Source organism: Toxorhynchites rutilus, chromosome 3 (assembly GCF_029784135.1).
Source record: "Toxorhynchites rutilus septentrionalis strain SRP chromosome 3, ASM2978413v1, whole genome shotgun sequence".
Classification (NCBI taxonomy): Eukaryota; Metazoa; Arthropoda; class Insecta; order Diptera; family Culicidae; genus Toxorhynchites; species Toxorhynchites rutilus.
In genome coordinates, this window is record NC_073746.1 from 257,520,422 (window position 1) to 257,537,431 (window position 17,010).

The window sequence follows — 17,010 nt, forward strand, 5'->3', positions numbered from 1 at the left end:
TCATATTCAAAAAACGAAAAATATACAGCCATACCATTCCGAACCGATTTAGTGGTTCTCAGATTTTCGTGAAAGTTATAGTTTTTTCCCCTATCGCCAAATATTAGACCAGTATTTTTTATTTTTTTCATGAGGGTGCCCGCTTCTATTTAAGGGTGGTTTGATATATTTCTTCCACTTTTTTCCGAAAATGAATTTATTCAAAAATTCATAACTTTTGAATTACTGGACCGTTTCAGATTATCGACACATCAAATTAAAGCCAATTCTAGTCTTTCAATATTCTAATCTTTAATATTTTACATGCAAAGAAAAATGGATTTTGATATTGTAATTATTAATTCTATTTGTTTTTTATAAACCATGTAAACCCAGGGTGCTATATTTTTTATATTTTTTTCTTGAAAATTTCGTTTTTTCTTGAAAAATGCATTTTAGGAAAAGGGGGAAAATTTGATTTTTCGGACCATCAATTAACCTCAGCTTTCAAGAAAAAATATTTAAAAAAATATTGCCCTTGGTCTCGAAACCATGTAAAGTATAAAAAACAAATACAATCAATAATTACGAAAACGAAATCCTGTTTTTTGCGAGTATTTTAATTTTTTTTAAATTTAATTTGCTCTTGCTCGAGCTTCAATTTGCTCGGCCCAGTAATTCTAAAGCAATGATTTTTTTTAATTTGCATTTTTGCTGTTCGGATTTTTTCTCGAATTTCGTGTACAGGCAAACCTGTTTTTGTGCGGTCCCTTTCCGCGTGTTTCTTCGTTTGTGCGATTTTATTATTTTATTACGGGTCACACAAACTAATCGCACATATAATAAAATCGCACCTAAACAGTCACACAAATGAGAAATCGCACAAAAAGCAACCGCATAAAAACAGGTTTTCCTGTATTGATAAAGCATTGCTTTTTGAGACTGCTGGAGCAGAGTCCTGAAAACGTTTGTCAAGCCATGCTTTGGTTTGCACTGTATTTGTTTCCATCAAAAAGCAATGCTTTATCAATACACGAAATTCGGATTGTTCCATTTTTTTCACAATAACATAAGTTGCTTAACTCTCAATGATGTAACTCACGAACCAATCGACCGATTGCTGTCAAATTTTGGCACGTATCCATTGAAAAATGGTGCTTTGTAATAGTCAAGAAGATTTTTGCAAGAGGCGCGATCTAGATGTCAACCTTGTGAACTTTTCAGCCGCAAAGAGGTCAAAGTTTGAGTTTTTTGAAAAATTGAAAAATCACCCAAGGGGGAGTAAGGGAAATCGGGGTTTTCGATAAAAAAATGTTGATGCCATATGTCTTAAAATTGCATGAAACGTCGAGATCGAGGCCACTCTCCCATAATCCCCGATTCTGTAGATTCACCCATTTTAGACCTATCGGTGTGAAACACGAGTGTTTCTGGACGAGTACTAGGACTTACCTTCAACTCTCACTCTACGACTGAATTCAATCATTTCGAAGGAAACACTGGAGTTGGGTTTGGTTTCATCCAATCTTCTTTGATGTGTTCAATTCCGAAGAGATCTCCATCTTAAATAATTTTTGCACATTGGAGTCTAAGAGCACGTTTCGTAACACTATTTCAAGATTTGAATTTTTCATTTTCATCACCCTAACATGACAATACTTGGACTTAAACCAATACTGTTGAAATGTTTTAATAAAATTTGAATTAGATCAACTAATTTGTAAAAAAAACAAGGACTCACTCCATCAATTATCATTGTATCAATTGTCCCGGATAAGCTGCAACAACAATCTCATGATGACAGTCCTGCTTTCAGTAGATTCAAGAGCCGCTCCTTCCCATGCGCCTGATACAGTTCCATCAGACACATGTCATCAGTATGGAAGAAATCACAATCCATGAGCAATAATCACCTTCCATTAAACTTAATTGTAAGCACTTCATAATCAATAAATAACCCCACAGTTGTGCATCATCAGCGGGAGCGGCATTGGTAACAAAATAAAAGGACACGAGTCAGCCCATCAATACGATGACGGAAGTTCGCGCGTTGGCTGTCATTTGCCTCCCACGGCATGGATGGGGAGTATACATTTGAATCGAATCTATCGGAATACAACCAACCCAAAGTCACCCGGACCAGTGCAGTCGAACCATCGTCGATGGAAATGAAAACGAACGTTTATTGCGTTTGGCCATCACTGGAGCCAACTCGCAATCCATTCTCCCAGGATTGGATTGATGGTGATGGTAATGTAACGAAATTAAACATCGATAAACAGCAGTCGTCCTCTTGTGAAACAGGCCGTTGAAATTGCTACATAGAAGATGGGGAGGAAACGATTCGTACCAACTGACCCAAACTCTCTCCAATCACAAGCACACGGTTCGTTCGTGAGTGAGTAAATCTGTATAATTAGGATAATTTTTCATCATAGTCAACATTATCACGAACAGGCGAGCATGGCTCACGTGTGTTCGTATGGAGTGTAGCATATGTTCGAGCACATCAGTTCATTTGGCGAAGCCAGGATGAGCGCTAGACCGGAATGAAAGGATTGCAGAATCTCAAGTACCTACCATCCTCGGGCACATGGCTAAAAAATTGAAACAAGTTGGGGAAGTGGTTATTTTTTTCAGCTCATGAGGGAAGACGATCCCAACGGTTGGTGATGGTGTGGTGAAAATCTCGCCAATGACCGACCGAACGGACGGCTGAAGAGCATAATCCTTGTGTAAACTAACCATCGGTTTGAAAGAATGTTTCTATATCCAGTGGATTCGTCGACGGCTGTAGACAGAAGCTATTGGAAATCGACGATCGGTACTTCTGTGCTCACAAATGAGGATAAAAATAGGGCTGGATTTTTGAGATTTGTTTCCCTAAATCTACACCGGATTCAAGAGGGCGACCAATACCAATACTTTTATCCGGGTCTTATCGAAATATTATACCGGGAGGCGAGCCTGAAAAACAAACACGCTATCGTTTGCGGATGGCTGTCAGACAATGGGAAGATGGAAGCTGGTTGAAGTAGTTGATGTTGGAAAGCGTTTGAGAAACGAGGCAATTGTATAAATGTAAAATTACAACATTTCAAATAAAAAAATATTTGGCCTTTGAGATAATGTTGAATGAAAATGGCTTTGTAACCTTTAAAAAAAACTGATTTTTTTATGTACTACATTTATCGACGAAATTTTCAGAAAAACAACACGGTGCTACATATTTTTTTTGTATTATTTCGAACAAAATGCTTCGCAGAAAAGAAAACTCTTTATTCCCTTCATTTAAGAAAACTGAAAATTTTGCAACTAACAGATTGCATAATTTGCAACATAAATATCACAGCTTGTCTTCCAATACGAAAAAAAATTATTTAGAGTAATAATATATTCATTCAACTTTTAATAGAAAACATATCAACTTCAAGAGGATTCCTTGTACAAATTACGGTGTCGAAGTTTAAGGGTATGTCTCTTCGCGTTACGTAAAAGCCGGGAGAGCAAACTTCGTATTTCTAGCGTTATGTGAGAGAAACGCTTCGTAAGGTATGCTCTACGTGGCCTGCCCTGGAATGATCCAACCAACCTACCACCCTATGAACAGCGATGTGCACTTATTGGAATGCAAACCCTGGAAAGCCGACGATTGATGCTACAGAGAATTTTTATTTTCGATGTATTGACAGACAAAATTGACTGCAGCTATCTACTTCGAAACGTTAGCCTACACGCACCATCCCGACAGCTACGCCACCATCGAGTCCTGGCGATGCCTAATCACCGTACCATATATGGGCAAAATAATCCATTAGACGCTTGCTGCCGCGTCTTCAACGAGGTATCTGAACTGTTCGATTTTAATATTAGTAGGTTAATCTATAAGAATAGAATTAAGTCCCTATAAGCAGTCTGTACAACCATTAGGTCGAAGACGTTTGACATTAAATAAATAAATAATGATTCAATGAAAAAAAAAACTGTTCGCTGTAGACAGGATTCGAACCTGTGCGGGTAGAACCCAATGGATTTCAAGTCCATCTCCTTAACCGCTCGGACACCACAGCATCTCCAATCCTGGAAAAACAACGTGACTTCTGTTATGGCGAATTTGAATTTTAAGTTTCATGTTATTCAATTTCTGAAGTCATTTCCAATTTGATAACCCGTAGTGAGAGATGCCAACCTTCCCGATTTTCCATACTTTGTGGCACATTGACAAGTGTTCAATATTGCCTGGTTTTACTGAATTTATCCAGATTTTTCCTGACTTTTTTACTTCATCAGAATAAACATTACTCGTAATAAATATACTAGGATCCCTGCCAATGTTTTTCCTGATTGGAAATGACACCTGTCATAGTAACGTACATATAAAAGGTCTCCGATCCGCACTTGTATAATAATTAAGGTGGTCGTACACTGTTTGTTCAGAGGTTAAATAAACTTTTTGACAGATAAATCTTGGTTTGAATCTTGCGACAAATACTAAACCCAAACTAGCGTTGACAGAAAACATTTCATCTTTGGCAGAAATGATGCCATTCCATGTGCTAGAGAGTCAAATGCGCAAAAAATGAGCTGTTTTAAAAGCTCAAAAATGGTTTGCATGTATGCGTGCAGACATCTCTTTCTGTTTTCTTTTCTCATATCATTTGGGATTGTGCCAAAAAAAAATCTATACGACGTCAATGGGGATCGAACCAAGGCCGGCTGGAATGCAAAGCTATTTTATGATAATATTGATAATATTGCACCTGATTATAAAATGAAGTTGGGAAGTGTTTTCTAAGAGTAAAATGGAGCGCATGAAGGAGAACAATATCTATTTCGGTCTGGGCCGTGTATGTGGCAATGTAAGCGGAAAGCTTATTTGTCTTGAGCTAAAAATCAACTTTGAGTGTACATATGTTATACAAAAAATTCACTCTGTCTCATCGGTTGTCTGTACAGCAACTGGAATAGAACAAACGGAGGAAGCGAACGGAAAATGAGTTGAATACTCTTCCCATCACTTTCCATCAGACATTGCATATGATCTCAATATTTCACTGTCCATTACATCCACACGCGGAACCAGATATGATTTTCAGTTTTTGTTTCCCTATTCCACTTTTGATCAGGTGGTTTCAATATTATAGAACAAACTGTAATTCCCTCTCGCGCACTTCCCCTACCGACAATTTTGAAAAAAAAATTTAGGCATCCAATATTTGCCTTTCGTGTATTGTGTGCAATATATTTGATCAGTAGACGTTGATCAAATTTTATCTGTTCAAAAGGGTCAAATATTTGGCTTCGGCCAAAAAGTGTATGAGCACTAGGGTGCCAATGAATGTATGGGAAAAATCAATTGTATTACGCATCGAGATTTTCAGTTATCTCAAAAAAAAGTTGGTAAAAATCGACTTTTCAGACGGAAAAACCAAGCGAAAAAAAAAAACATTTTTTACAATTTTGCATTATGCATAATGCAATTTTAAGACATTTGGCATCAACCATTTTTTTTGAAAACCCCGATTTTCGGTGATCTTTCGTTTTTCAAAAAAACTCAAATTTTTACGTCTGTGACACTAATAAATAAAGTTCGAATGAGCTGATATTTTGCAAAGGACATGTTAATCGTGCAAATCAACATCTCGCAGCAAGTTCCGAATGAAAAATCGAGCTAACTATTTTTATTGGTACCCAAAATCATACGTTTCGTTTCGTATTCCGAAAAAAAGGTCCCAGATTGTCGATTTTTGACAAAAAGTTTTTTTTTCGAGATGACACTAAATCTCGACGTTTCATGCAATTTTAAGACATTTTTCATCAACAGTTTTTTTTCGAAAACCCCGATTTCCTTTTTCCCCCCTTGGGTTATTTTAGGATTTTCAAAAAACTCTAACTTTGACCGCTTTGTGCCACTCTCCCTTAAGTCCGATTGAGCTAATATTTGGCATAGGGTGTTTTTTCGAGGTGGTGAACATTTTTTATGAGGTAACTTTTTGAAATTAGAGATGACCATTTTCATTGGCACCCTAATGAGCACCCTTGAGTAAGTATGAGTGAAACTTGGGTTTATCACTAGAATCATGAACTACAACAACAAGCTACAAAGTATACTGAAACCGATAGGTTACCCCGGAGCAAAGAAGGGAGTCGAAATTGCTCAAAAAGTTTTTGGTTAACTTCAACCTGGCAAAACAATAACAGGAGGATATTAAAAAAATTACACAAGCGGAATGAAAGAAATTCGTAAAATCTATCATCCAGACAGTGCATCTTTCCGTGCCTGATTGGAACATAATTTTCTAATCGTCAAATAATTTTCCTTCCAGCCGTCGTTTACTCTCAATACTCAAAAAAATCTACGTGAAAAGCGGTTTTCATCAAATGATAAAATTATTACGGCAGTAGACAGGCATTTTGAAGGGTTTCTTGAAAATCAAATCACAGGAGAACCATTTGCAAAAGTGTGTTGAACATAAGGAAGAATATGATGAGGGATTAAGCCAACACGTTGAGCCCTACGCTTTCCATTCAGCTCGCATCAAGAGCATTTGCACAATATCAGTGTCGGTCCCCGCTTCCAAAGATAATTATTGTAAGAAAATAAAATAGTCGGAAATTCGATTAGAAAGTAGTCACATATCGTAAAACATCCGAAAATGAGCAACTTTTTTTTATACTTCCTTATCCTTATCCTGGTGACCCTTCTCCCAGTGATCAACGTTTTTCTAACGAAAAACGACATGGGGCTCAACGAGTTAATCAACTTCGGGTAATATGCATTGGCAACTTTTTAACAGCCAGAAAAAAAAATCAATCGGATAATACTTCAAGTGCAGTTGTACCATGTTTCAAAAAGATGATATAATTAGCTGCATCGCGATGTTTCAGTCTAAAATTTGAACTTATTGTCATCAAAACCTTTATTCATGCCTTGTTCAAGCAAATTAGGAGAAATTATTAAGCCACAGCCAATATTGTTCGTTAAATGCAGTCGAACATGAGCTTAAAAACACTGGCAGCAAATGCTCGTTTTGATAGTCTGTCATGTGTTGTACAAAAGTTGCTGTGCAGTTCAATAATCGTTTTCGAATCGTTTCTCTGATAATATGCCAGGTAAACTTCAATGGTTGAACAAAAATTTCAATTTGGTCTAAATAAGCTTTATTTACAACGTATAGATCAGCATTGAGCACTCAATACTATTCTTCCATCATTATTAAAATGATTAATCTTGTTACAGCTAACGATCGGTTCGTGTCGCTAGGGCAGAGTTAAATTACGTCTGTTCACCTTTTTCATGGGTTGTTAGACAAATGAAAATAAAAGCACCCTCAAAACGTTCCACTGGCGTATTGTTCAGTTAAATATAAATGGTTGAACAAAAGCTTCAATTTGGTCTGAAAAAGCTTTTATACAACATCCTAGCTGACCCGGTAAACGTTGTTCTGCCATATAAATTATTTCTAGTGAATACTTTGGGTTCAATTGATCATCCTTGTGTTGTTACAGAAAAATAAACAAATGGGTTAAAAAAAATTTGGGTGTCAAATAGAACATAACTAATGTATTGTAAGTATCTTTGAATGTTTTAACGATCCATAAAATTAATCGAATTCGTTCTTTTATATCGATCACATAAAAGAACGAATGAAATGATTTGAACGAAAGTTTGTGTGATGTTTTTTGATTCAATATGTTTCATTAACGTAAATGCCATGTTTGATCTCTCAAATAAAACCAATATTCATTTCATTTAAATACTGTCTCGTTGGTGGAAAATAAGCGCTTATCATTTTCAAGATGTACGGCTGAATTTATAACAGCTTGGTCCCATTCATAAATTGCTAAACCAACGATTCGCTTGACAACTTCAATGGCGCTGATGTACCGCCCTATATGGAATCGCATTATTTCGTCGTTTACATTCAATCAAGGAGTATTCACACCAGTGTTCTAATTTCGAAATACAGCCGTATTGCTTCCTTTAATCACGGATTTGCAAATGTATTATTTGCTCTTACCCGATCTGTAGAACTCATCATTAATATAACCACTCAACGATTTTCGATATCAATGTCTGCGTTGTTGATATTTGTGAACGATTGTCCGTGTTTATAAGTATTTCTTCGTTGATATATTGGATATCCACCTACGCTTGTGATAGTGTCGTTGGTGAAATCTCTAGCAAAACGATTTGTACATATTCCATATGTCATGTAAGGCGAGAAAAGTTTCAGATCACCACATGGGCCATGAACCATGCTTGTGGTAACAGTATCGAACAGTCATTCATACTCCGGAATCCGGTTGGTTTGAACCCCGATCGAGTTTCATAACATTTACATGATTTACATGGTTTCATAACATTTACATTTACATGGCAGACCCAAAAGCTATGTTGAATTGTTGAAATTAGAATGAAAATTATTACTCAATGTCGTTTAAATACGTAGAAGACATAGTCCTGACCCTATCTTAACTTTTTTCTATTGTTGAATCACGTGGCAAGGTAGCTACATTTGCACAACTGGATTGGAGTTGGATATTGATTTCCTCATGGCGTATTTTGTGGACTAACCAAACTAAAAATGTGTGTATGAGGAAATCCTCGGTTCTTCCATTTAACCGAATACATCCAGCAACATGTGGGACCGAATACGTGTAGTGTTGTAATGAAGCTCATTAAAGACTTTTATTGTTTGAACACACGTACTGATAGATAGTCCAGCATATCGCCTTATCAAGCACTAACAGCTAATTATTGTTTGTTGGAGGGATCACTGCCGTCGGATTTTGAATCGAGTTCAGAGATTCTCCGCTGTGTGGCATCTCTCATTCAAAACAATCTATTGACCTTTCGGTGCGATTTTGATGTAAAGACTAGCTTCGTACAAAACCGTTGTGTGTGACGTCAGCTTATGTTTGAATTTCAAATCTTCAAGCTGTGTCCAGATATGGGCAAAATCGCATCGAAATTTGTTCAACAACACACATTCACAGATAAAACTCACCCTTCTATTCTCCGTTTATGCCTCACTTTATTTGAAACAGAAAACATTCACCTATCATCTTCGCAAATTTCATTCTCGAGTTGAACGGAAAAATACTGTCTCGATTCCGCTCATCGATTCTCAGAGAATTTAGCATTCCCTCATTTGCCTCTCGGAATGACGTTAAATGGTGATAGATTTAAATTGGAAACTTTTGCGTGAGCCAGCGAGTGTCTCTGTAAAATCATTCGGTTTTTATTCAAATAGCAATAATTGAAGTCTCGATCGCGGCAGTAAAATATAGGTAGATAGTTGAAATCGAGTTGACAATTTTTTGTTTCTAGTATGAAACCAACTAATATTAACGCAAGTTATTAGATTCATGATAACAAATACATTTGAATGCTGACAAGTAAGAGAATAGAAGGGAAAATAAAATCATACATACACTCAGATTGAATCTATTTCGACTCACTTGTTAATTTGTTTCGTGCTAGCCTTCCAAAGGAGTATTCATGCAACGAATGTTGTTTTCCACTCTTTGTTTTGTTATGCTCACTCTCAGTCCCGAATGAAGATGGTCGGAGAGTGAAAAATGATTCATCGTGCAATCTCACTATTGCTTGCTGCATTCTCTTCGCCATGATTATTCCAAGCAGATCGAGAGTGATTTATAATTAGGGGTGGAAAAATGAGCGAATGAACTTTTCCATGCTTGGCTGTGTCTAGCTGTGTTGGCTTGTGTACAAAAAAAAACAATCGACTTTTCCTTATTACGAACAATACTTCGCAATGTGGTCCTGTGGCGCAATGGATAACGCGTCTGACTACGGATCAGAAGATTCCAGGTTCGACTCCTGGCAGGATCGGTTTTTTTTTGCAGAGTTTTGATGCTTCTTAACCTAGTATAACCAAAAACATCCACCTGAATCTTGTCGGACAAACGCGCAGTTGATTAGTATGACCGTCTTTTGGATGCCGGCGAATTTCTTCTCCATGTCCAACATTTTCGGCGCTTCAAGCAGTTTCTTCGGAGCAATTCTAGTCCCAGAGAGAACGACTGGAACAATTTATAGGACCTCCCTCACGCCCCACAAATTCTGAGTTCCACTGACAATGGTCGGTACATGCTAATTGTAGGACCGCGGGTCTCCTCCAAATTTGAATTAAGGCGGTATTCTAGTCTAGAAATTTGAAAAAATCAAAAAAAAATTCTTCATATTTCTGTAGTTTAGACATTCAAGAATATACCCTAGAAAGGGCTTATCGAAAATCCTATTATTTACCGAGTTAGAGCCATTTTAGTGATGCGAAATCTAACCTGGCACGGCCATAACAATGAACTTTAAACGCGTTTCTCTCGAAACTATTTATTTCAAACTGGCGTACACGATATCTCAAGTTCTACTAAACCGATTTAAATGAATACAATCGGCGGGCATCTCTCTATCACATGAACCTCTAAAAAATGATATTTTAAAAATTTTACTATCTAAAAAAAAATCGGGAAACGTAAGAAAAAACGTTTTAAACCGCATTTTGTTTTTCAAACGGCCGTCATTTTGTCAAAAAAGATGTTTTTGACTTGTCCGAGGTTCATGCGATAGCGGCATCTTTACTGATTCTGAATCTGTTCGATTTTTTTTTGTTCAGATAACCAAAAGGGCTGGAATCATGTACGCCAAGGCACAACTTTTTTTTAACCCTCTTACTTCATCAGCTCTTAACTATATTAGTAATGAATATTTTTTCTCATTCAGTTTTTGTTTTATTGTTAAAAAATAGATGAACAAATAATGATATAATGACAAAATATTCTTTGTTTTACTTTTATTGGGCTCGAAAAAATGTCCAAAATTCGTGTCTCTACACTAGAATACCCCCTAAAGTAAAATAACGACGTCGATGATAGTGACAAGTCGTTCGCTCTCGTCTTCAACCATAATATCGAGCCGGCAGTGGTGCATCGAAATATTGTATAGGACACTGCGCTTATTTTCCAAGACAGGTTGAGGATACTTCTGGCATACATCCTAAAATCTTATCTTATCTTATACATCCTAAAATCTTATCTTAAGCTTATCTTATCCTGGATGGGTATCAAGTCGACTTTTGTGACAGAAGAAATAACGTTTTTTATGTAGGATTACGCCTTTCAGTCAGAGTGTCTAATCAGAGAATAAAGGGTGTGTCACATCAAATTGCATCACGGAAAAAACGCTGTAGAAATTCGCCCAGTAGACCGATCCTTTTGAAAATTTTAGACAGTAAAATAAAAACTATTAAACAACTTTTGGCATTTTCCATTTTTCATACTTCGAGCCCAAGCCCGTATGCTCGTACCTTCCTCTTTACCCCGTCCATAAGGTTCTGTACAACGTCAGGTTGTAGTTTTTTTTTGAACAGAAATCCATTTTCTCTTGAAGTCCGCCTCCGATTTGACAACTTTTGGGTTCTTCCGGAGGGCCTGCTTCATAATCGCCCAATATTTCTCTATTGGGCGAAGCTCCGGCGCGTTGGGCGGGTTCATTTCCTTTGGCACGAAGGTGACCCCGTTGGCTTCGTACCACTCCAACACGTCCTTTGAATAGTGGCACGAAGCGAGATCCGGCCAGAAGTTGGTCGGGCCCTCGTGCTGCTTCAACAGTGGTAGTAAGCGCTTCTGTTGGCACTTCTTAAGGTAAACTTGCCCGTTTACCGTGCCGGTCATCACGAAGGGGGCGCTCCGCTTTCCGCAAGAGCAGATCGCTTGCCACACCATGTACTTTTTGGCAAACTTGGATAGTTTCTGTATGCGAATCTCCTCCGGAACGCTGAATCTGTCCTCTGCGGAGAAAAACAACAGGCCCGGCAGCTGACGAAAGTCCGCTTTGACGTAGGTTTCGTCGTCCTTTACGGCAATGCGGCTTCGTCAGCATTTCGGTGTTCGCGTCTTCCCTACCATGTTTTGTCTTTCGTCGCGGTTAGGAGCCTTCTGAACCTTGTATGTACGCAGGCCCTCCCGCTGCTTGGTCCGCTGGACGAATGAACTTGACAAATTCAGCTTATTGGCGACATCCCGGCCCGAACTTCTCGGATCACTTCTAAATTGCTTAACTACGCGCTTGTGATCTTTTTCACTGACGGAGCATCCATTTTTGCCGTTCTTCACCTTCCGGTCGATGGTTAGGTTCTCGAAGTATCGTTTTAGTACTCTGCTGACCGTGGATTGGACGATTCCCAGCATCTTACCGATGTCCCGATGTAACAACTCCGGATTCTCGAAATGAGTGCACAGGATTAATTCACGACGCTCTTTTTCGTTCGACGACATTTTTCCAAATTTACGAAAAATTGACAGTGAAGCATGGCCAACGTGATCTATACACTTGTATCTGATTTTAAAGCGAAAGCTGAAGATATAATTCCTAAAAAATAAATTTCTACAGCGTTTTTTCGGTGATGCAATTTGATGTGACACACCCTTTAGGTTACGTTTTTATGGAACAGTTTTAGCGTTTTAGCTATTTTTTTGCTGTAAATGGATTTCTATGATTTGCATAGCAATTGAATCGTATTTTCTCTACGATTTATTCGATAATCTATGAATTACACTTTCCTGATTCGTAAATGGTTCAAATTAACAAAATAGGGTAGAACTTCCATCTTATCATATATGCATTCTGGCATTTAGTATGAAAGATACACAGCGTAGGTTTTCATATCGTTAGATGGAGAGTATTTGTGTATGATTGAATCACACGTACGCATTGTTGCTTTTATGCGTTGTCAAAGGTAGATAGCCTGTGGACGCAGTGTGTGACAGCTGCGATTGTTGTTGGTTTCGATCTTCTAGAAGAAGAAGAACTTTTGCGATTCATAGTAGGTGCATATTGACAAAAATGGAACGAATTGCGACATATACCAGCTTTTGTATTGTTCTCGTGGTGACATTGGTAATGAATCATATTCAACAGGAATTTTACGAAAGTCACAAAGCTCTGTACGTAAAATGACTGCGGATCTCAATTCGAAATTCGAAAATTTCGTTTCGAAATGGACAATGCAAAATATGCTCAAACATGACCTGCGATGACAACCTTTTAAGAAACATAAATTTCATTGAGTTTCGGAAGCTTCGAAGAAGCAACGGTTTGAAAGGACAACTCTTTTACTATCACGGCACGGTGGACAAGACATTGCCTTTTCGGATGAAAAATTATTTTTCTTGCAACAACCTCACAATGTCCAAAACGACAGATTATGGACAGAGCCGCATCCGTAATGGTTTGAAGAGGTATTTGCAAACACGGCGAACTATCCCTTTTTCATTGAGGAAGGAATTAAAATTTACGCTTTATATTAAAAAATGGATAGTTTTCAGAACTTCGTAAAGCATGTAAGCAGGAAAAGATTGTATGGGAATGATTCAGTTGGCCTTCTCATACTACGAAACTGGTTCAGAACTGATGGTGGGATAATTTGATCGACTTTTCGGCTAAAGATGAGTCCTAATTCACCAAATTTAAACCCCTCGTATTACTTCGTATGGCATGCTGTCGAAGATAAACGAGCAAATTGTGTCTACTTTGGCCCATTTCAAGGCTGTGATCCTCCGAATTCGAACGAAATACCGATTGAAGTCGTCTTGCCTGTTTAATGTTGGCCAAAAAGGTTAAAAGCGGTATCATTCCGAAACATATACTGTTCATAATATACATAATATTACCTATCTTTCAAAACGATACCCAAAAAAATGTGAATATCAAATGTAAAATAATTGAAGATTGAATTTGTATGAGAATATATTAAATACGGTGTACGACTAACGGACAACCATTTTTGAAGGGTGGGTGTGAAATATTACGAACGATTAAATTGTTGCTTTCCACAAGATACCAGGCTACAAACCCCCGTGTACCTGACAGAATTCTTTCCATCTAATATCTATCTAGTAACAAAAAATTGCTGACACGCCATTTTCGTTTGAGACAGCCAGCAAAGAAACATTCCAAGTTCTTAAGTTAAACCAATTAATATTCATTTCTACGGTTTTCGCTGTTCTGCTTGTCTTTCAAGTGGCCCAGCATCACTCGAGGAGAACCGCTTGCAACAGCAGGAAATAATAGGATTTATTCTTCCTCCCCCGCCGAGGCACAATAAAACCGATATGTTCCATCGAAGAGTCAGCTCTCCAATGGGAGCCGCTCGGAAGGATCTGTTCAGAGTGCGCGGGGAGTAATTACGGGAAGAACTGGAAACCCGTGCACAGAGAAGAGGTTCTATCTGGAAAGGAATTTCAATGACAGCATCGTAAGAGGCTTTGTGATTATGATTATGGCCGTTGGAGCAAGAACAAGACGGCCAAGAAGAATGAGATGCTGCTCCTTATGTTTATGCAATTTACAAATTAACAGGATTATTATTACTGCCACTGCTGTCTCTGATGGGTATGAGGTGATACTTTGAGACGACTACCAATCGTATTTTCTTCCAAGGCATTGCCGAATTTTGGGGGGAGGAACTGTTGTATCGTTTTTGCAACAATTTGCAGAGGGTGTAATGAGATTTAAATTGGTATGACAACTTGAATTGGGGATTGAGCGATGGAATGATGGAAGTAGTAAAGAAATGCGGTTAGGGGTTTACTGCCCATAGAAAATTCAAGGCAGCAAAGTAAAGGATGAATGGATCCTAATTCTCCCTTACGAAGGTCCGTCTAAACATCAAACAACCCGTATTTGCAGTTAGCTCCTTTCCGTACACTTTCGAGGTTAATTAAATTCCCTTCATTTCACACATCCCAAAGCAGACAAATAAATAGCTTTTTATCACAACCCTAGGTAATGGTGGAAGAAACCAATGACCGGATAATAAACCGAAGGGTGATGTTTTCGACCCTCCGAATGCTATTCTAAGACATTTTACGAACAAACCACGTACCTCTGGCAATGCAAGTGAAAATATGATTTGATCCATTTATCATAATCGCACACAACTAACCGGAGGCTGAGAAATCCACCTCGGGGATAACACAAAGTATGAAACCCTTTCCTTTCCGACAACACGCACACACACACACACACACACACACATACGCACCCCAAAGCCACGATTTCCTATTTTCCGTTCATCGTGATGCAATATTTATATTATTTGATGCCGACAAAGCTCTGCTTCCTATTGCTTCGGAATTCCAATCTAGCGAAATCCTTTTCCCATCTTATACGTGCGGCCCTGTACAATCCTTTCTCAAAGTTGCTCAGCGATTTATATCCTCTGGAGAGCGCTTCTCAAATCCCAAGCCAAGATGTGGGATGTGTACGTCTTCCCGGCGGGAGAAGCCACTCTCGTTACCAAGTGGATTCGTGAGTCTTCGAATGATGCTGCTGCTGCTGCTGTTACGGTTTCGATACAAAAATTCGCTGCTGCTGAGAAGCTACTGGGTCTCAACTTTGGGGAATGGGGTAGAATGGTTCGTTAGGGAATAAAGAACAATCAAGTTTTATTGCCCAAAACACAATTTATCAATTAGAAAGATGGTTTGCGATGGGGGGAAGGCGGATTCTGGCTTCGACGAGACTTTAAAATTGTAGCACTCAATTGGAGCTTTCTCATTTCGTCACTTCTACCTGCGCTTAGGCGTAAGGGTTAATAGAACATTAGATTTTACATTTCCCTGGAAATTGTTATTGTTTCTAGCAAGAACATGTTTATTGAGTTGCTCGTTATAATACCTCGATTCCACTTCTACATTTCACGATATAAATATAAACAATGTATCGAGATGAGAAAACAATGTTTATAAATTGCGTTGTTAAATACATAATTGACTATTAACTAAATTAATCCACTTTGGTTAAAGTTGAAATTAATTCAACGGACTTCAAAAATCTTGATTCTCCGGCACTCGGAAGTGAATGAAAACACTTAGATTCAGTTTTGACACAAAAGGAGAACATGACAATTCTAATCATTAGATACATGTAATTATTATGAATTGTTTCTTTCTTTATCTAATTTTCTCATCTCTTTTCAATTTCCTAGTAACTTTTAGTTTTCTTCAAGATAATTTCAGTTTCCAATTGTTACGATATAAAATCTCTAGTGGTCATTAAAATCTATAATTAAACATTTTGCACTATTGACCCGTTCCGCGAAACAAACTTTACATCAAGCTTTAGGAGAAAATGTATAACGTTATCTAAATACACACTAGTTATAATATGAATTCGTGTTCAATGTTTATGCACCAACCTTTGAGAAGGGCGTATTTAAAAATCTGCACACTTATATTTTAAATGTTTTCGCTATGGTTATGTTCCATCAGATGTCTCTGTACTGAACCGATCGACGTGAAAATCGGTTTGTAGAGGTTTTTGAGGTCAGGGAAGGTTCTTATGACAGTTCGAGACCCCTCCCCCTCTCTATGGGGGGCTGCCATACAAATGAAACACAAATTTCTGCATTACTCGAGAATTAATCAAGCAAATGAAACCAAATTAGGCATATAGAGGATTTCGTGTGCAATAAATGTTTCTATGATGGTTTGACACTTCACCCCCTCCCCCTCTCTAAGGGGGAGCTGGCATACATATGAAAGACAAATTTATGCATTACTCGAGAATTAATCAAGCAAATGAAACGGAATTTGGCATATGGAGGTTTTAGGGTGCAATAAATGTTTCTATGGTGCTTAGACACTTCACCCCCCCTCTCTAAGGGGGAGCTGGCATACATATGAAAGACAAATTTAGCATTACTCGAGAATTAATCAAGCAAATGAAACGGAATTTGGCATGTGAAGGTTTCAGGGTGCAATAAATGTTTTTATGGTGGTTTGACACTCCTTTTCCCTCTCTAAAAAAAAGGGGGGGGGGTGCTAAACAACTCGAGAACTAATCAAACAAATGGAATCAAACTTAGCATATAAAGGTTTTAGGGATCGATAAACGTTTCTATGATAGTTCGAAGCTCCACCCCCTCTCTAAAGGGGAACTCCCATATATATAAATTTTGGGCGGGACGAAGTTTGCCGGGTCAGCTAGTTACCTTTATAATT

The 17,010-nt window shown here is 38.0% G+C and overlaps 1 protein-coding gene and 2 non-coding genes across 10 annotated transcripts in view; 1 reads left to right on the top strand and 2 right to left on the bottom strand.

The window, feature by feature from the left end:
- The window catches only part of LOC129779772 (protein winged eye), a 619,088-nt gene that overhangs the window by 417,936 nt on the left and 184,142 nt on the right, over positions 1 to 17,010 (bottom strand). The window lies entirely within an intron of this gene.
- Trnas-uga (transfer RNA serine (anticodon UGA)) lies at positions 3,968 to 4,049 on the bottom strand. The gene has a single exon. It is a non-coding gene; the product is annotated as a tRNA-Ser (tRNA).
- Positions 9,766 to 9,838, top strand: Trnar-acg (transfer RNA arginine (anticodon ACG)). Its single transcript has one exon. It is a non-coding gene; the product is annotated as a tRNA-Arg (tRNA).